Raw genomic sequence first — 20,695 nt, forward strand, 5'->3', positions numbered from 1 at the left:
AGATTTACTAAGTAAAGGTCTCATGACTCTGAAAGTAGTAAATGTCTTGATGTCTTTTGTTAGATAGATTTAAAAGAATAAAAGAAATTGGCCATTGCGTTAACAGTCATTGATGCCAGAAACTTAAAAGCTAATGAGCAGAACATTGACCATACCATTTCAACTTTTCACTTGCTTTGAATTTGCACTTTCACAACTTGCAAATTGCTCTCACTTTTAAGTTGTAAGATCTCATATCAAGTCTGAGATATAAGTTAATCTTTTCATTCTAGTTTTTTCCTAGTCTAGAGTGATGTTGAGAGACACTCCTATAGTAGAGTGGTTGTCTTTCTCAGATGACAAGTTAAGAGATAAAAGCGTGACAGAAATTCCAATTTTCTAGTGCTTTTTCTAGCCATTACAGGCATGGTTGACATACTGCTTGACGTTCTTTTTAAGTTAACTTTTGATTGTAAGAGCATTGCTCACAAAATTGTACTTTCTTTCTTTGATTCTAGTATTGTTGATCATATGCAATCGTAAATCTACATTATCAACATCTTTCTTTAATATTTTTCTCATCTCATCCCCAGAAATCGACGTCCTTTATCCAATGAGATGTATGAAGAAGAAATTTTTCTTATGACACAGGCGCTGTTCAATATCTTAAGGTGAGGTTTCAGAAATATATCTTGTAAGATAACGAAGCAATATACGAAGCAATCCTGCTTTACTTGGTACGACTCAAAAATGCACGTGGCAAAATACAATTTGGCTGCAGATTCTTTCTTGAACCTTATTTCATAATAAATTTGATACTTTCAATAATAAATTCGTTAACCAAAGCATTCTTTCAATAAAGCTTCACAATTATGGAATTCAAAGATTCGCAATAGTTTGGCTTGAATCGTACCTGTTTAATGGGTTAGAAACTCCTAAAGTAATTTTTTATACTCCATTTTACAAAGAGAGTTAATTTTACCTATGGATTTAGACAAGATTCTGTTCTCTGTCCACTCCTTTTCCTCAGTTTCATTAATAATTTACCTCATTCATCCTTACCCTCCTTCTTACTTGCAGATTATTAAATTATTTACTTTTAAACAGTAAATTTTCATTTGCTGCAAAAACATATACACAAACACATAATAAAGAGCTTAAAGATAAAAATGGTTTTACACCGACAAGTCGCCTCTAAACATCGATAATGCTAAGGCAATAACATTAAAGTTTTCTCGCGATTCGCCATGGTTCAGTCAACATTAAGATTGGAAGCCAATCGGTAAAAAGTCTAGAAAGATAAAATTTCTTTGTATTCATTTGGATAAAATCTTAGTTTGAAATGCCACATTAATGAACTTTTAAGGAAACTGGTCAAGACATTCAGTATGTTTTTTGAGGGGAAGACTCTTTACATATCGATGTTTTGACATGTCCATTGCATTTTTCTTTGTTGCTCTTCTCAGTTGCAGTTATCGTTCAGTAGAAATCAGACTTTGAAAAGTTTTTTATAAAAGAATATCATACTGTAAATTATTGATCTTATCATTCGCATTAAAAAGCAAAAATTCTTCAACAATCTCTTCCAATGAATCAATATTTTACAGAAACACGGACACGCTCCAAGATGTCACTCTTTTTCTTGCTTGGACATTAAAAAGAAATTATTGATAACAAAATGATACTTTAATTTGCTAAAATAAGTGTCGGCTATAGCTTTTTCCTTTTTTAGTTGCGTAACCTGAACAGGCTGCATAGGTCACTAAATTTGATTTTACAACAGGGGGCCGAGAACTATAAGAAGTTATTGCACAAGGCAAATCCGTAAATTTTATGGTAGCTTGACAATAATCTTTAATTTCTAAACCATGTCTTACAGGCAATAAACTTTGCAAAAAGCTGGCAAATAAATTGTTCCATAGTTTAGCATGATGTTACTGTGCCAAAACAAATAACATGATGCAAAGTAAAACAGATGCTTCGTCTCTATTATAGATCTTTGATCATACGAAAAAAAGTGCAATAAGATTTAAGAAACAAAATCAACAAAAAACTTTTTTTAAGAAACGATTAAGTGAATATATCTCAGTGTTGAATTGTTACTCGCAAGCTCGTTGGTATCTAGGGGCTTTTCTTGAAATAAGTATTTAAGGAATATAAAACAAATTGAAGCTAGATTTCTGAAGAATCTTCAAGTGTCGTTTTTTGTTTGGCTATAGTCGTGTTCATTTAACGAAAGATCAACAGTAGTCTTTTTACAGTTAACAGCTTTCGGATTGCTTTAACAAATAGTGTAGTCTATATCAGTTTTGATGTCATCAAGATAATCGATATCAGTTATCATCAAAATTGTGCATCTTCGCAAAGTGGCACTTAGGAAAATATGCTAAGTATTACTATAGACAATGAACTGACATTTGAAAGTCATGTTACCGGGGCTGTCAGAATTCTAGCAACAAGTTGTATTGTCTCTCGCGTATTGCCCCAAGTTAATGAGAGCCTTTCTAATCAGTCAGTTTCAATGTTGTCCCTTGGCGTGGATGTTCCACTGCTGACAACTTCAACAAAAAATCGATAAAATACAAGAATGGGGAGTAAGAGTTACTTCTGAGGGCTATGAATCCAGTTTTGAGGCTTTAATGGAAAAATAGAAAAATAACTGTGCCGAAGAGAAACTTACAGGTTAACAATCTTTTGCTGGTACAATACTTGTAAATGGCTTTAAAAAAGCAAACATTTAGTAAACTAGAGCTTTTCGTCTGACACTCTTCAGAGTTTAAAACGTCAGAACATAGATCGAAAACTCTACGCTAAGAAAAATATATACCCAGTTGAGGATCGTAATAGGCCAATCAGAAACACGAGCACCTGACTGTTGAGGTTGACCACATAAGAACTTACAGGTTCTTATGACCAAAATGTAGAAGACCAAACTGGCTTGAATCCAGTCTTTATAAGAGAGATTTTTATTAAATATCAAAATCTCTCTAATCTAAGAGACTCTAAAATTTTTTCTCTTCATAAAATTATAACTGTTGCGTTTGGCACAGAAACAATTTGCTTTAAAGGCCCAAAGGTCGGGCTACCGTCTCATAATTTATCAAAGATTCTACGTCTTTTACTAAATTAAAAAACAACCTCAAAATTTGGTCTGGAGAAACCTACCACGTTCACCTCTGTCAAACATTTTTTGCAAACTTGAGCTTGATTTTAACTCTAATGCCTTTTTGCTGAAAATGTTTTATTGTAATAATTACAGTACTCCATATATTAACAAATATTTATAACAGTCCACTACATGTATTTTTTAATTTTCTAGATGACCTAAACTAGCTTTTATTATAGCCACTTTGAATTTAACAATTTAATAATTTAACAATCTAATAAAATATTATTGGTAATAATGCAGTTGCCAAAAAATCAGTACCAAAAATATTTCTTCCTCTACGTACGGCTTCTTAGATTTGAACTTGAGAATTAATTCACAAACATAGCCGTTTGCAATATTACAAAGTTTTGCGTTTTGAAGCATGATCATATTGCGTTGCATTTAAGTTTTGCAGATTGCAATGTTTTGTCTTGTTGCATTGTCTTTTGCTGCCATGTTGAGGTATTGATTGCTGCCATGTTGAGGTATTGATTGCTGCCATGTTGAGGTATTGCTGCTATATTATTGGTTGGTTGTCTGTTGAATTGTGTTGCAATGTTGTGCTGTGTTGTAATGAGGTATTGGCATTATTTAAAATGCTGCAGATTGCAATCTTGTGTTTTCATTTTTTTCTCACATTGCTGGAAATAGTTCTATTGTGTTGACGTTTCTGTTTTTTGGCGTTCCCTGTTTCAGTTTTGATTTCGTGAAAGTCAATCTATAACAATAACTCAATCTATAAATTATGCTTTAGTCGGCATTAAAGAAATCATCAAAAATTTTCTTGGCAACAGAAAGTTTGGCTGTGGGATCTTTCTTGATTTGTAGAAAGCGTTTGATACTGTAAACCACATCAATTTTTCTGATGGAGCTTTAAAATTATGAAAATCGAGGACCTGCTTTAGAGTGGTCGAAATCCTATTTATCAGGTAGAAAATAGTAATGTGAATGTTTCTAGCTTCAACCAACATAATATGGAGTGCCACAACGTTCTGTCCTTGGACCACTTCTCTTCTCAGTTTTTATAAATCATCTACCAAAATCGAATTCTGTTCTATTCATCTATGTATTTGCTGATGATTCAAATCTATAATATGAGGCTTAGAATGTTGATATGCTGCAAAGAATAGTCAAAGAATAGTGAATAAAGAGTTAGAAAGGTAAGAACAAATTGTCATTAAACATCGATAAAACTAATTTTATAGTATCTAAGTCTTTTCAACATTCATCATCAGAATCAGTAAATATTGAACTTGAAAATCAACCCATTAAACAAACTAAGGATGTAAAATTTTTAGTCGTTCTCTTGATTGAAAATCTTATCTGGAAATAACATTACCTGAACTTGCGAAAAATTGGCTAGCACATGTGGTATGTTTATTAAAATTTATGATGAATTAAATGGAACAGCAGAAACGAATATGGTACCAGATAAACAAAATTTTGGAGTAAGATATAGAGTGAACCGGCAGAACATAAAAAGGATGCTGAATGGCTTAAAACAATAAAGGAAGAAATGGAAGCTGACCAACAACAGGATCTGGTCATTACAGTGGAAAAAGTGAAGTCGGTGCTGGCTAAGATTCCGAATTTGAAGTCACCTGGGCCCCTGGGCCAGACTTGGTTCAGGGTTACTGGTTAAAGAGTTTCACCAGACTTCATGAAAGAATTGCCTATCAGCTAAATGACTGCCTCAGACAAGGAAGTGTTCCATCTTGGCTGACACAAAAAAGGTGTGTATTGAAAATGAAAGACATAAGGTAACATACCGAGTAACTATCGCCCGATAACGTGCCTTCCTATGTGCTGGAAACTATTCACGAGTGTGATAGCAGAGAGTATGTATGCAGTTCAGAAGACAACAAACTGTTCCCTGAAGAACAGAAGGGTTGAAGGAAAGGAAGTCGAGGGACTAATGACTTGTTACATATTGACCAAAGGACGATGAAAGAGGCGAAGCAACGAAGCAATCTTGCAATGGCGTGGTTAGATTACTGTAAGGCTTATGACTTAGTGCCCCACTCATGGCTAAGTGAATGTATGCGCATGTTTGGCATTGCCTCCAATGTAGAGAAAGTGTTGACTGCAAGTATGCAAGGTTGGCGAACAGAACTCACCTGCTGTAACGAATCATTAGGCCAAGTGAAATTCAAAAGGGCAGCTTTCAATAGGATAGTCATGTCGCCCTTGTTATTTATGATTCCCTTGAATTTAATTCTCCGAAAGATAAAAATAGGTTACCAGTTTAGTTCTAACAAGGAGTTAATCAACCATCTGAAATCATGGATGATATAAAATTGTGTGCAAAAGATGAAAGTGGGCTGGATGCTTTGATTCGGATTGTGAGAGTTGTTAGCACAGATACAAGGATGAAATTTGGATTGGAGAAATGTGCTATGCCAGAGATCAAGAGAGGGAAAGTGACGAAATCGGATGGTGTCAGACTTCCCGATGACAGAGTGATTAGATCCTTTCATGAAGAAAATGGTTATAAATATCTTGGTATTTTACAATCTGATCAAGTACTGTGCAATGAAATGAAAGAAAAGGTGAGAGCTGAATGTAAAAGAAGTTTGAAGAAAGTATTAAAATCGAGGCTAAATAGAGGAAATATTATATCTGCTATTAATACTTGGGCAGTGCCATTGATTCGGTACTCTGCACCTTTCCTTGATTGGCGAAGAGATGAAATCAAAGAAATGGATAGGACTACAATATATATAGTGAACAAGTATAACAGGAACTCAAGAAAGCAACATAATGGTAATAGTAGGCTTTCATGCACAGCACGCTCTTATAAGTCTACTTGGGAAATGCAAGTCACCCCTGCATGGCAAAGGATATGCTGGAGCAGTTTGAATCGATCTTTCCAAGGCTTTTGACTACCACATTCATGCATTTCTGATAGCAAAACTCGCAGCATACGGATTCAGCAAAGGCGCTCTTAATCTAATAAACAGCTATTTGTATGAAAAGCGGCAAAGAGTGAAAGTAAATAGCTGAAAAAGACTTTCTTTGACGTTCCTCAAGACTCAGTGCTGGATCCCCTGCTCTTCAATTTCTACATTAATGACATTTTTATCTGGTGAAAGATGCTGATTTATGTAATAACGCGGATGCTAATACTATCTTTTCATGTGGATATGATCTGGACGTAGTATTAGAATCCTATAGTAGTATAGAATTAATACTTGAAAGAGACGCCTGATTGTTATCACAATGGTTTGAGGAGAATTCCATGAAAATAAACGAAGAAAAATTTCATCTTCATATCTTTGGGAAGAAAGATAAAGAAGTCTCTGTAAACATCTGTGGGTCTGTGATAAAATAGACAGGAGCGGATCTAGAAATTATTCTGAGGGGTGCTAAAACGTAAAGCTTGGTAACCAAGGGTGTTGCTATGCACAAACTCCGTACCCCCTGCTAATAAGCCATAATGAAATGAAAGTCTTCCATAAACTAAAAAGCCTGGATGCCGCGATTGATATAGTAATTTTTTGCTACACTTTGATCAGAACTTGGAACTTTGGCTTCAGCTTTTATGCCAAACGCAATTTGCAGCTCTCCCCCTCATATTCACTTAGGGTACAAAAGTATAGAAACTGTAGTCAAATATGATATCATTGCCCGCAGTGGCAAAAGGCCCGAGCCCACAAATTTCCAAAGCAAAGTTTAATTTTTGACTCTTTGCAGCCATTTATTAGAACTTAATCATGGCTGGTGGAATGAAGCCCTTGAACATGAAGTGCAGTGCACGTCATTAGAGACAATAGAACAATAGGAAAAAGTCGGACAAAAGTTGAACACAGGGATTCAAACACAGCATGCATGGCATGCATCGACATATGATACCAAACCAAACAAATGAGGCCCTGAACGTTTCGCTATGGGCCTGCCGTTTTGAGTATTTTTATGAATTTGAAATCTTTAGAGAAAAAAGTATTCGTATGAATATAGGCAGGAATAAGAAGAAAACCCCTTTTGGTCAAGAATACTATGGGCAAGTTTTTGAGATGTTTTGTATGTAGTTCTTGAATGATTAACAAAAGAATAACAAGGGCTCGGGCAAGCTTTATCCTCTGAATATAAATCATACCTCATGGTCTATGAATAAGACGTGAAACACGGAGTTGAAACTTGAAACCGTTCTGTTATATAAACCAAAGCGTTTACAAGTTCTGCCGTTACAGCATCGAGCACCAGGTAAAGATCGTCAAAAGACCTACGAAAACATATTGCAAATTTGCACTTCACCTAAGCATTCGTCGCGTGCTGTATCATAATTCAACTCCCCCTGGTCAACCTCAACTCCCCCTGTTCAAGCTTAACTCCCCCTGGTCATAAAACCACTATACATTTGACTGTAGATTGAAGCGAAGAAACTCCCCCTGGTTTGGTCGGTATTCTTTGATGTTTTGGATTTTGAAATCCATGGGTTCTCGCGCCAAAGTTTAGAACCCCTCGACCTGGCACTGTGATTGGCTACATTCACTTCCACGGGTGCAGAAAATCGTATAATTTACAGGCCACGGGTTCCTCAAGTGGCTGGTTATAAGAGGAGACAATGCTTTCCGAGTCTGTAGAATGCTATACAGTACAACCAGGGGGAGTTTGATAACACTTCAATGCATGGACTGAAATAACAATGTTGAACAGTTGTGAGACGGGGCATTGAAGCGGATATAACAATTTCAGGAGATGTGCATACTTCTCGGTAAAAGAGATAATAAATGGTTTAAATAATTATAAACAAAATTGCGATAAAATAAGCTTTAATCCCCAAAAAGTTTTTCCTCAAATCTGAGGGGTGCTCGAGCCCCTTTCGCACCCCTCTGGATCCGCCCCTGAAATAGAGCTCCGAAGAGACTTGTTGGAGTAACTTTAGAAAAAATGTTGAGGTTCCGATCTCATGTTGATAACCTCTGCAAAAAAGTCTTCATTCTCTAAATCGCATATCAACATTTATGGATGCACCTCGACTAGCTCTAGCCTAGCAATGATATCCTTTATAATGTCTCGTTTTAGTTGTGGCCTACTTCTATGGATATTCCTTGATAGAAAATTAAAAAATTAAATAAAAAAGATTCATTAACGTGTACTTCGAATCATATGCAAAGATAGCACCTCCAATTTCGATCAATTATTAGCTAATTCAATACATTTTAGAGTACTTTTTATCTATCCCCATTAAATTTTCTTTATTAAAAACATGCTTAAAAAGATCGTCATTAAATACTAGGCTAGATTGTTTCAGGACGTCACCGATCACTTTTGTAGAGTGCAGGCTTTCGATGCTGTTCATTTAACATCAACTCAAATTTTGATTTCTTCCATTAAAAAACTATAGGAGATAATAAAAAGCCATTTCACTGTCAGTACCCCGTCTGACTGGCATTTTTATTCTAGTTTTTTCTTTTTGATGAAATGGTCTCAGACTAACTAGCAAAGATAATGGGGACGTTTGAAATGTGCATTTTCAGGCTTAAGTTACCTTGGAGGTGAAAAAGCATATTTTTCTAAAAGGTGAAATAGCAAATGTCCCTGAATCAAGCCTAATTGTTTTCAAATTGTTTTTGTTCTCTTATTTTGAATAAAAAAAACGAAAAGCAAAGGCTGAAATACACTGGGTGCAAAGAGTAAAAAAAATGAAACACTACCAGTTGACAAAAAGCTAATTTAAGTTCTACTGGTACTGCCTCTCGCAGCCTTGTGTTTTCTTTTTGGATATCAAATTTCAAGAATCACAAGAGCTCATCTAAGTTTTCACAAAACATCCTCAAGAACCTTTGATATTATTCACTTTATCGCAGCTGAAATTCCTTCAAAAGCGTATTGTCAACTCCCAGCTCATTTCGTCGGGTCAACCAGGGCTTTACCCAGACGGATCTTTATTGCCTCATTAATTTTTTGCGCATATGTTTTCGTATTTTACATACAATTGCAATAATAGCAGAAGCAGCAGCACATTCCTCAACGGAGTCCATGACGAAATGAAGGAACCCTTTTAAAAAGCGATTCAATTTATTGGATGAGTGTAAACGGAGACTGAATTTCTTTAATTGAACCGTTCGATTTATTGAATTTAATTAAATGCATTGTATTCTGGGGAAAACCAGAGATGCCATGTTTCGTGCTAATGGCTTTAGGCAAATTTTCTTGAAACCCTCCTGTTTAGCTTCATATCCAGGTTGCGCCATGTCCAAGCTCAAAAACTGTTTGCTTTACCATCTCATGTTATGCTGGCCTCATTCTGAATTCTGATTGGTGACGTCATGCAGACATTAGCATATGACTCCCATAGCCCTGTGTTGGAATTCGTGGAATCTGGAGATTACGCGCGAAACAGGCTTACTAATCATGGCTAAATCAAAACAAGATGTCCGTTATCTATTCTTGATTGTAGAAACAGTATGGAAATGCCGATGAGGAAAGATGTAAGTGTTTTTTCGCTGAAGTTTACTATCAAGCCTTTCTGTCACCTGCTTTTTTTCAAGACAAAAAGGTGGAAATTTAAAGGATAGGCCTAGTTTTTGTCATGTCAAGAGTGGCCTAAATTCTGAATTAAATTAGAAGCGTTTAGTGAGAAGGGGCGTTAATCAGTGGCTGATGAGGGATAGAACAGTTTGCGATTGCATAATGTGTATTTCTGAATGTTCAGTAATGAGTAAATTTTCAAAAAACTTCTTTAACAGAAAACTACTTTAGAATGATGTTGGTTTTTTCAACAAAATAGCATTAAAGAGTTTAAACAAACTTTTGCTTACGACAAAAAGGAAAATCTGGCCATAATTTTTCATTTGTTTCAAAACATTTGAAGAGTTTGAGTCTTTAATTTTATTCGAGCAAGGAACAAAATGGCAGTTGATTTTGATTGATATTTTTTGATTCTATAATTAAGGATACTTTCAGCTTTTTTAATATTTGGACCATTTACAGCAATCACAATTTGTATCTCTTGCGTGCTCTGCCCATATTTGTAGTTTGTCCTGAATATTTTTTACAAAAGCCTTCACTCAATGATCGATTCAGCCGCATCAACACAAGGGGCATAAATAATCACAACAGCATACTTGAACATCTTGTTCTTGCTGTTAGGAAAATCTATTATTCTCTCTTTGCTACATAGATCACTTTCAGAAAGCGGTAAAGCTTGCTTTTGTAGACGTCTAAAAATTCTCTGAATTTGAACCGAAGTTCATTGCCAGATACATTTGACATAATCAACGCAATTTGTTTGAAGTCTTTGACAATTGAATATCCTTTAAGGGCTGCAACTGCAATATGGGAAGCATTGTTTTCCTTTACTTTGAGTGAACATGATTGGAAATCGACTAAAGGCTTATGATCTTCAAAGTTTTCTTGTTGTTCTCATTATACACATTGTGTGATAATTCATCTCTAGGTTTTTCACAAATTTTGTCACAAACTGCATGGCTTTCAAAATTTACAGTGTCTTTGTGTTCATAATTCGGATCTTTTCAACCTCTCTTTACCTTGTCGCATTTCATTATCCTCGAGGTTCAACTGCATTTACTAATGCCACATTCTGTGCTTCTGGGCTTCATAGCCCTAGTGTAATGGCCTTACGCAACTTTTTTAAAGTATCTTAATGATTTTAACATGGTGAAACTTGTAGCTGAGTCGTTTCTCTTCTTAAACAATTGGAAACTTTGAGAAAAGACCACTTTTCCAGATGTGCCTGCAGACGTTATTTGATAGGCATGATCGCGCGTTTGTGCATTTCACAGCCTGTTTCTTTATAAAACTAGCTTTGTTGTCAGAAACAAAAACAAAATGAGAATAAGAGCAAAATGAAGGGAAGGAGCCATTGCTCTTTTATTTTAGTTATCTAGCCACTTCTCCTTTTGATAATGTTTATGTTTTTGTACACCCTTTATGAAGGCAAAGCCTAGACTCAATATAATTTTGCCATGAATGAAACATACCCAACTATGCTTCTCAATAGAACCTGGCCTGGTTTTGTGGGGGTTTCAAAGTTTGAGCATTTGAACAAGGTCAAATGTACATTGAGTCTCAATTGTGCTTGGCTCATATCTTCCTTGTGCACCATACAAAATATCACTAATCCTGTATGAAATCATCCCCAAGCAGTATTGAAGATTTGGAATGTGTGCTACAGTGATTTTCCATCTATCTAAAGGAAGCTATAACATAGGAGCCAATCCTTCAAGCCATTCCAAAAATGCCATCTCACATCATTTTACACTAATTGCTGATAAGTGAATCCTAAATACTCTTTGATTTCCCTCATCTTTGTTATATTGCTATTAAATTGCTTATATTTTTGGTTGTTATTGTTAAATGTTTCATAATCTTTCCATCAGCTAAGGGTGTGGGCCTTGATAGCTCATATTAGAGTTAATTAAATTGTCTTAGAGCAATGGCTTTTGGCTTGGCATTGATATTGGCTTGAAGATAATCCAGAATATTGAGCAAATCAATGAATTTAGTAATAACTGATTCTTTGAAACTTATCAACCACAGAGCAAAGACATTTTTCAACCAAGTCTCTCCTGCTGTTGTCAATTCTTTTTTTTATTCATATATGAAATCAAACCAGATCTTAGCTTTGTTGATAATCTGCATCAGCTTCCTATTGAAGAAAACCCTTCAAAATACCTTATAAAAGTAGGAGACATAAGTTTTCTGCTCTGCCTTTGACATCCTGTATCATTCTCTCGGGAAAGTATATGATCTTTTGATAGAACTTTCTTAGTTTAAAACCATATGTTGTTTTGAAGTGACTACACATAGGCCGTTCTCCACAACTTCCCACTCATTTATTGAGCATGCCGTCACAATGACACCCCCCTATTCATGGCATCCAGACCATAGGACAATCGCTTCACCATTTTTACAGCTTCACACATCTAAGTCATGCTGACTCCTTCCCAATTCTAGATCTTTCCTTCTCCATTGCATCATCCTTATATAATCTTAACACTACCTACCTCAGCACATTTATTTTTAGCACATTTATTTGTATGTAAGTATGTTTATTCATAAGTAATTTAGTTCAGATCAGAACTTCATACTACTAAAAGCTTTTTGTCTGAAACTTCTCAGAGTATTAAATGTCAGCATAAGGGTCTGAAAGAACAGGGTAGAATAGATTTTTATTAACTGAGACATCTATTCCTGCCAGTAAATATTCACCTGAGATTCCAGCAAAACTTGGTGACTTGTCATATTTCAAAACCCTCACTTCTTTTTCAAATTCATAACTTTAGCTGACTGACACTTTCAAATCATGCCAAAAATCAAATCAAAAAGTTACAGTTACCCATTCCATTTATGATTAGCATCAGTGTTGTCTTCAATCTTCCAATGATGCTGATAGCCAGGAAATTTTCTACACCCAGTGTGTTAATGGATGCTCGAAATTGGCACATTTTTATGCAAGGAAACAATGTTGTTGGCATTCTTGCCTAAAGCTATTGCCTGATCATGTTAGTTTCTGATTTTTAAGGTGTCCCAAGTGGCAATAAATTTTTTTTGTTTATCTAGCTAGCTTGTTTCATTAAAGATCATTTCTATCTTTTTGTTAGGCCATGTCCCACAACTGTCATCTTCTCACTTTGCATCTTTTCTACTAGGTCACAGTTCTTGAACTCCACAGTCACCTGTTTCTCGTTCTTGCAATATCAAATGATATGCATTAGAGTATGAATCTAGTTAAAATTTTATGCAAAGATTGTCTCTATCAACAGAATGTTAAAATTCTACAGTTCTATTATTTCATTCTTTATTGATAAGCACTCTCAACATTAGCATATGATAATGTTATCCCCCAGTATAAAGGATGATTAGATTAACAGTTTAAGTTTTTTGCTTGCTCTCCAATTCAAAGATTTTTAAAGATTAGAGGATTAGGATTGACACTCCTCCCATTTAAGTGCCTGCTGTCAATCTTTTGTATCTAACCTCCTTTTATTAACTATCAATAAGTTTTGTCACTGGAGTTTGTCAGTTCATTAGTTTGATATGACCATGTGTTAAGTGTCTAGTTTTCTGCACTATGCAATAAAACAGCACTGATGGTTTTCTCATACAACTTGATCTTAAGTTTTCTTCGAATTCTTCTATCATTCAAAACGCCTTCTCTGGTTCTCTCCCCTTGACCCAATCTTTGTCATCATTCTTCGTTATATTGCAGTTTCTCAGCCAACAAGAGTGACCCCATAGATATTTTCAGCTTTGCTCCTTGAGAGACTGTGACATTGACAGTAAATTTTGTTTGCTTTGGACCCATCTGTCTGCTGACCAACACCTCCGTTCAACTGTATCATTTCTCAATCCCTTTTGCCTTTTTCTGTCACCCATTTGTGCCATAGTATTTGCAGCTCCACTAAATCAGCCATCGCCACTAGGTTCAAGGGTGCCTACCTTGGCGGGGCTGCTCTCGCTATTTTAATTCCCATTAGAAATTCAAGAAAATAGAAAAATATCACTTTTTGCCGTTGGTCTTTGAAAACGAAAAATTCTGTTTCAGGAGACGATAATAAACTTTCAGGAGTGAACATATTACATTTGATTCTTGTGATTATTATTTTCATTTAACACTAACAATGATTCTGCAACCATGGAAACTTACGGCCAGCTCATTTATAATTGCCATGATTTTCCTAAAACAAAAACTTCGAATAATAATACCCATTTGCATGGAGAATTTTGTCAACATTATGACTATGTTTAGAGTCTTTGATTGCAAAAATCCCAGGTGTATGGGTGGAACAAATCCCATGCCTCTTTTTATATGGTTTTACCCCCCCCCACTTTTATACGGTTTTAGCCCCCCAGAAAATGACTATGGCCCTAAAATAGATCTTTGTGGCAAAACATATTCTACTTTAGAGCTCTTCCAGGTATACTGAACAAACTGTCGTCTCTCTTTCAAATAGCTTTTTATCCACCTCAATTCAGCACCACGGATACCATAACACGGTAACTTTTTAAGTAAAATTGAATGCTCGACAGTGTAAAAAGCTTTTTGCAGATCTATAAACAATGCACCTGTCATTTTCCCCTAGTCAATGGTAATTTAGTCTGTAGTAATCTAAGCTCTTTCTAGTTCCTTTGCAATTTTGAGTCCTTTCGAAAAAGTTGAATTTTTAAATTAAAGATTTATTATTTTTCAATTTTCATTGACGTTGAACAAGAAAATCAGCAACTCAAGATGCTGCTATAGCGATATATTTATTCTACCCAATATATTATGTAATTCATACTGATATGTGATTTTTTCTTTTCTTTGCTTAATAAAAATGCAGTCGTACGCAGAGCAATTGGTTTGATATCTCTTTAGATTTTTTAGACTTTAACTTTTAGTTAAGCGCTTGTGCCTGTTAGTTGCATCAGATAGTTTGATTAATCACAATAAAAGCCTGATTTAAAAATGAAATCTAATCGTAGCATTCTGCTTTCTTTAATTTGCAATTTCTTTTAAAAAATTCTTTTGCAACTACCTCGAACTGAAATTTAATAAAAAATCCATAAATTGGTAATATATTATTAAACAAACGTATCAAATAAGTACAAAAAAGATTAAATTATTTTGGGTATAAATATGTGAATAGTTCTAGTACACATTCATATATTTACGTATAATGGTTAATGCTGCGGTCATAAATTTTTTGCCTATGTTTGAAATAAATTGTTTTCTTTATTTCCTTCCTGGTATACATTGGAATTTCATCTGCGTACCTTGCATTGATTTTAAGACATCAACATATAAGCAATATACCTATGATATTTGGAAAGTGATATTTCGATCTTTTGTTTTTGCATCTCGCCTAGCATCTGCCAGTTTCAGCAATTGCCCAATCCTTAAAAATGTTTCGTATATGAAATTGCCAAAGCATTTTGTCCTTCCCATCATACCCTAAGAAATCGTTGCCAGCGTGCCAGATTGCAGGATAGAATTAACATAAATATTATATATTCATTTAGCAACACTTCTTACAATGTTTTTTGCTGTCCTTATTGCAGTTGAATTAGAACGTACCTTTTTGCATATTTCAAACCTTGATTTTTATTCAATAGGAAAATATTAAGTTGAGAAATGTAATCTCTCAGTCCCACGTTATATTATCCGATATTTGATATAGCATCCAATTTTTTCAGATATAAATTCTCATGAAATGTTGCTTATTTTGGAGCCAGATTGAAAGCAACGCGATTCATCATAGCTCCGTTTTTGCTCTATTTAAAAAAATTCCCTTTTTTCGACAAGCTCGATTTTTGACATAGTTTGCTCATTTAAATTGTATTTCTTTCAGAAATTATAAATTAAACTATGACTTAAGAACTTAAAATTTTTTAGAACTCTACAAACATTATATGCATCTTTACCTATGAGCGCTTATAAAACTTACATCGTATGTCTTTTTATTAGGCTACATCATGCATACCTGTTCGTCAGCGAGAGACATCGCAAGGTAGAGCTATGTTTTTTTTCTTTCTGAGACTGTCAAAGTAGTTTGATATACCTATTAACGAGTCTTTCATTAAAATTATTGGCTGTAAAAATCTTATTTATCCTTTTTAAAACAGTCACGTTATCAAATGATATTTGTAATGTTAAGAGTAATGATCTAAAATTGAATAAATACAATATGGGTCTTCAGTGTAAAATTAGCCTTAAATTTCATGCACATTTATATTTCATTTGATATTTCTTACAAAATCTCTACTGAAATTCTTAAGAATTTGAAAAGTTGGATCAAAATGTTTCGTAAGAAAACATGAATGTGCATTGATCTCGTAAGAAAAAACTGTCGAATAATGTTTTTGAAATAATCGTCGGATTAAAATGACAAGTTTGTTGACTGAAAGAAATATTTTCATATCAAGGAATTTATCAGTAGCATTTAAAGAGAAGATACTGATAAATTCCCTGATAGATTTATCAGTATTATTAATAATAGGGACTGCTAAAATATTTTCTAGAATAAAGAAATTTGAAGAAGTTACATATTATATGGTAGTTTATATAATTTGCTTTTATTTAATTTTCGAAATTACTGAAAAAATTTCAGCTAGCCAAATATTTTTTTGAATTGTTTTCATTTCAGTCCGTGTATCATAAGCCATTATCAGCTCGCTGAAAAATTTTAAGACGTGAAGTTTTTGTAATTTTCAACAAGCAAGGTATCAAGGAGGTATGTTGTATCAAAATTCTATTCGCTTGCTTTTTGGATGTCAAATTCTTTTCGCCTGCTGATAGGATACGAAATGAAGTGTAAATGCAAAGAAACAAATTGCAATCAATTTCGATATCAACTTCTGGCTTAATTTTTGGTTTGTTTTTATTAAGACTGGTCGATTAAATTTTCAGAAAATATATTATATTTTTATTTTAAAAAGTCAGAATTATTTTTTTAGTATGTATTTGAAATATATAAAAAGTGAGAATGTATAATGCCATAAAAAGTTTTCGGATGTCCTTGAATGCTCCAATTGAACCATGTGAGAGTTTCTTGGTATTTGTCTAAATTAATTTATAATTTTTTAGCAAGGTAATTGTTCTGACTAAACAGTTTTTAGCAGTAAAAGTTTTTATAATGATTTTTAAAAAAGCAAGCATTTCATGACCTATACTAAAGGTTGAAAATAGTTTAAAAAAACAAATATCTCAAGATCTATTCTAATGCTCTACGTCTGACACTCTTCAGAGTATTTTTACGTCAGAATAATTTTCTAAAATTTGAAGGTAGCAAAATAAAATGTTCCCGAATGAGAAGGGATCGTTATGTTTTAAAAGGGGGTTCATATCAATTGCAAAGTCTTAATGGTGCCTTTCGATCTCAATGGCAACTGTAAAATATACAATATTGAATAATATAATTTTTCATTTTTCATTTTTCATTTCATTTTGATTTGGTTTTTTAGGACCGTTATGCTCTTATAAAAAGTATCCTAATCAAAAGACAACCTACAAAGTTTTTTTCTGCAAAATTATTGAAAACTTAAAATATATAAGAGATCAACTTTTTGTAAACAAAAACAAAAAACCTCTAATGCTATAGCTTTATGAAGATGGGAAGCAGTTTTAGATAATTTTTTCAACATCTTATTATCCTGATTGTAAATTGGTGATAATTTGATTTCATCATTTAACTATTCGTTCAAAGGCATTAATTGTAAAATGACGCACCATTTTTGTAAAATTTATAACTTGTTTAGTTTATGCTATGCTAAAAGCTTTTTTACATCAATTTTTGCTTTTTACAGGTTGCTTAATTTCACATCAAATTATTCATGCAAATTTTTTGTGTTGATATTGTAGCTTAGACTAGACCGACTGAGCTGAGAATCCCCACCCTTCTCAAATATAGAATGAAAAGGGGTCGGGGTTTTCAGTCTTCTATAATTCTCGAAGTTTACGTTGGTTTTTCTAAGCTACACGTTGGTGAAGCCTTTTTTCAATGAAAACTTTTTATTCAATTTGTCACCCAAAAACGCCAGTCAGTCTCCCATAAATCGAACAGAACGATTTCCATACGTTGTGTGGACATGCTATTTAAGCTTTGATATTTACAAATAGATTTGAAATCTAAATTTTTCATGTCATAAACAAACTACTCAGGTTTGAGCCAAGCTAAATTTCTTTCTTTTGGCGATTTCTGTATTGTAATACCTAATTATTTTATCCAAACTTACTTATCGTATCTTTATACCATAATAGACATAATTTGACTGCTTACATTAAGAATCCTTACATTTCACACATTTCAACTTCATCCTTTCAATTTATCAGGATTTTCTTCTCAAATACACGGATTTTGTTTTTAAGAAACCTTCTTAAAGATACAGAGCCCTAGTAAGACCAAAAAGTTTAGAAACTATAGCACTGATCACGAAAATCCATTAGAAATCATTGTTTCCCCCAATTAGGCATCTATCCCCTGTTTATTGGATATAGATATATAGAAAGAAGTGCTCCTTGCGACTGATTAGGTGTTCTATTGCCATCTTATCTTACGTTGCGTTTTTGTGTTTCTTAAAGTAACTCTTCATCACAAAGAAAACCTTTAAGAAATTTTTATACTAAAATCAACAATGAATTTAAGAAGCTGGGTGTCAATCTTAAAAAGTTGTGTATATCTGAAAATCATTTTCTTAATAGAACAAGATTTTTGTATGAGAACCATTTTTGGGTTATCAAAGATCCTTTTATGGACGTTTCCAATTTTTCTGCTGGTCCAGGGTTCTAGGGACGTGTTAAGGACTTTTTTATAGAGAAATGGGTGCTGTACTTGGTAATGCTGGATTAAAATACCAGCTGAAATTAGGACGAATGAAGATTAACAAAGTACCTTGATATTACTGTTCACTGCAGATACATAAACGGCCAGTTGAAGGCAGAAAATATATCCTTAAGTCATGCTTACAAGAAGGTCACATTACTACTGTTAGCATTGTTTCCAAACATTTACGTTTGATTTGTCAGTGTCGAGTTTTGTTGATTTAAGTTTGATATCCCGCCACGCTTATTTGGATAACCGAGTACTGTTTCCTAAAACAAATTTGGGTTGCTTTTAAAAAGGTGGAAACGCCATAATTTATATGTTGATATCACCTGTGAGGTTTGTCTGTCTTGCTCTTTACCTTCATTTGAGGAGTCTGGTCAATATTTACAACCGCCTATCAATTTTTACTTTAAAAATTGTCCTTTGCAAACCAAAATCTAACAGAGTAACATTATTCCATATGCTCATATTTCCAAGCCATTTGCGACAATGGTAAAACCTTTGTTCCACATTTCTTCTGCATTGCTTAGTTTGAATCATTAGGTTAAAGTTTTAAATCCACTCACATTGTTGAACTTTACTTCTTTTTAATTGAATTTAAAAAATTTTTTACGGCAGCATTAATTCATGCGTTAATTGGCAATGCAAACATCGAAAAATGATCTTTATTTCTTTTTATACTTACGTTGACTACTAATTACTTGAAAGATATTTGAAAAAATGTTTGCAGATAAAGAGCTGCAGATGTGTAGAGAAATTTTGGTTTAAATTTTTCCATTCTTTCCGGGAAAACTCTTTCTGAGATCATGGAAAGAATGTGGTAGCAAGGACCATAGGAAGTAGAGGGCTCAAAATTTTGTTAAAGGTCTGTCTTTTATTTGTAAAGCTAAAATCAGGTTATGGTCTAAACTTTCAAAAAGTATCAATTTAAGATAATACTGTATTTCTAAACGCTCGTTCTTATCAATTGCAAAATATCAGTTTTTGAAGACGTCGGTGCAGTGATTTTTTCACCTTTGCAGAAAATTTTTACTCTAACCTTATAGCTGACCTCAATATATTTTCCCCCACTAGATTTCTGGCGTGTCTCAGCGTGCTCTTACGGTTGTCACACGAGACACGCTCAATAAAATAATTGGAAACTCTAAACTTTCTCAGTATCATAGATCTAATCAGGACATAACGTTAAGATTGTCTTTGCTCTCCTGTCAGAAGCTGACTTGTTGGAATTTGACAAAGAACAAAATTCTTTGCGATGGAAGTAACTTCCTAACAGTTGAAAGTTCTCTTTCAAGCTAATCATAGATTTATCACAAAACGGCATTTCCAACAAATTTTTGCGATACTTTTCCCTGAAAGCTGAGGACCGGCTATCATTAAGGTCATATTGCAGGCTAACCCAGGCCTAGGAAAGCGATCTGCAACAATGCAGGCTACCTGGTGTGTGCCAATCGCGTTGAGGTGAATTATTACGTCACCTTAGCTGAAAAGAACTTGCAATAAAAGTATACGAACTTTTTCGTAATCTTTTTAACTACGGCAAATTCAATATTTACAACACCTGTTATTTTAGTCATTTTCCCCGATTGGTTTTATCTGTTACTAATTGCAGCAAGGTTGTCATTTTCAAAGAATTTTAACTTTTTCAGACATTTTCTTTTTGTTGCTGCTCGTCCCCTGTGTGCCAAGGGCATCTAACGCAATTGTGTACTGTTTAGTTTCTCTTGAGGGCCTTTCTTCCTGCTACCTGCAAATCATTTTCATTCAATTTCAGAAAGCCGTTTTCTTCCAGAATACAATTGATATTTATGAATTATTTTTATATTATTGCTATTTTGCACGGTTTAGGAATTCTCTTTTTAAGAAGCAAAATATATTTTCAATATCCTTTTTTCTATGTTTTCCTGGTTGCAAAGATATCCTTCCGTTCAGGCGTTGGTTTATTGAAAAGAAAGGGGCCTTCTTATTTGGCCGTAACAAGATCACTAGGTGTTGTTCCAAATCATAACGTCTGTTGTTTCATGGAAAACAAAGCTTTGTTGCTTGTGCTTTATCTTTGCCATAAAAAGTAATAATTCTTTCTGAAATGGTCGCCATTAATACCGGATACACCCCCGTTCAACCTCCTGTTAGTCTTACAATTGCTGCCAGGCCTGTTTAGTGACACACAATAGCCTCGTTATTGGATTGTAGTGCCTCTTTCGTGTATATCTGTCTTTTGATCTGTACATTTAGCCAATCCAGCATGATTTCACCTTCTTTCACGTACCCTTCCAGTCTTGCAGCTATTGCACAC

At 34.2% G+C, this 20,695-nt stretch overlaps 1 protein-coding gene across 6 annotated transcripts in view; it reads left to right on the forward strand.

The window, feature by feature from the left end:
- The first annotated feature begins 632 nt into the window (after positions 1 to 632).
- The window catches only part of LOC135695831 (uncharacterized), a 106,658-nt gene continuing 86,595 nt past the window's right edge, over positions 633 to 20,695 (forward strand). For 4 of the 6 annotated variants that reach the window (XR_016144573.1, XR_016144574.1, XM_089112391.1 and 1 more), the window contains exons 1-3: positions 9,430 to 9,561; positions 15,543 to 15,585; positions 16,222 to 16,308. The gene's annotated coding sequence lies outside the window, so the exon portion shown is untranslated. Of the gene's footprint in view, positions 651 to 9,429; positions 9,562 to 15,542; positions 15,586 to 16,221; positions 16,309 to 20,695 lie in introns of those variants that run through there. The other 2 variants (XR_016144575.1, XR_010517303.2) reach the window with 2 other exon arrangements.

The sequence above is a fragment of the Rhopilema esculentum genome, chromosome 14 (genome assembly GCF_057945365.1).
Source record: "Rhopilema esculentum isolate cy_ngs chromosome 14, ASM5794536v1, whole genome shotgun sequence".
Taxonomy (NCBI): domain Eukaryota; kingdom Metazoa; phylum Cnidaria; class Scyphozoa; order Rhizostomeae; family Rhizostomatidae; genus Rhopilema; species Rhopilema esculentum.